We start from the raw sequence: 1,241 nt of genomic DNA, 5'->3' as shown, positions 1-1,241 counted from the left end.
CACAACATTTTTCAAACACTCAACATTTCGCCTAACTTCGCCTACGCGGAAAGTAAGCGAGCGTGTGGGTAGTCACTGCTGGTACTAAGAAGAAAAATCTGCCTGCTGTGTTACGGGGCATTCGTCCTGTGATTTTAAAGACAAACCTCGACCTCACATTCGTCATATCAACAAGTTTATTAAGGTTTCCGAACCGCTTTCTAGTTCAGCAGCTACAATATCATCATCATTGATTCCAGAAAAATTCGTTTTCACTCACGGACAGCAGCCATGAAAAGTTATTGGAAGAAAAGGAATTGTTTAAACTCCCGCAAGATTGGTTTGGGATACCCACATGGCCGCAGTTTCATTGTTTTGGGACATGAATATGGCTGCAAGGACGTCATCTGAAAACACTCCATTGAAAAAAAAAAAACTAGCAATAAACTAAGTAACTATGTTGAGTTCGAGTTTCTAGCTCGAGCCAGTACAGCTTTACGTTTCAGTAAAGACGTTCAACTGTTAAGAAAACTAATACTGTACTATCGCCCTGAGAAGGAGTCGACACTTAAAGCAAACTAATTTTAAAATAATTTTTAATGGTAGTTATTGTCTAAATGAAACGCAGTAATCACGGCAAATGAAAGCTTCAAGGCTGACCTGAGTGCCATTTAGTAGATTGGCATTATAACTTGAAACTCGAATTCCTGACTCCCTTGGCAAGATTTGTTGAAATTAACTTGTAATTTGGTGCTGTACAAAAACGAGAACTCTGAAGAATGCGGTTCGAGAAACACGCGAAGCTTGTCTTTAATTAAGCGTCTAATTTCCAGACACCGATAAGTTTACGTTTCTCTAACTCACATGGGTGTAAAGCAATAATCCATATTGTCGACATATGAAAAAAATCATAAATAAAAAACAATTAATTAATGTCTTCTCCACCTCAGCAAAGGCTACCCCCAGGCCCCTTGAGAAGCTAGCCTCTTCTACGTTCGCAAATCGTCCATATGGCAGAAGGAACTACAGGTAGGCTCCTCTTGCACAGTAAGTATTAAAAGCTTGACAAGGAGCTCTGAAAGGTGATAAAAGGTACATGTAACCCCAACAGACAACTGCGCAGGAAGTGCACCCCTCCTTTAACGGACCTGGCGAGGCCTTGTTGTTCGTTAGGAGGCTGGCAAAATTTCAGGGTGTTTCAATTTTTGATTAGCTTGTCCGCATATGTTTCTGTTTGTTTGTTGTTGTTGTTGTTGTTGTTG

This window comes from Orbicella franksi, chromosome 7, assembly GCF_964199315.1.
Source record: "Orbicella franksi chromosome 7, jaOrbFran1.1, whole genome shotgun sequence".
Classification (NCBI taxonomy): domain Eukaryota; kingdom Metazoa; phylum Cnidaria; class Anthozoa; order Scleractinia; family Merulinidae; genus Orbicella; species Orbicella franksi.
The sequence above is the reverse complement of the archived record's forward strand: the minus strand, read 5'-3'. Positions refer to the sequence as shown.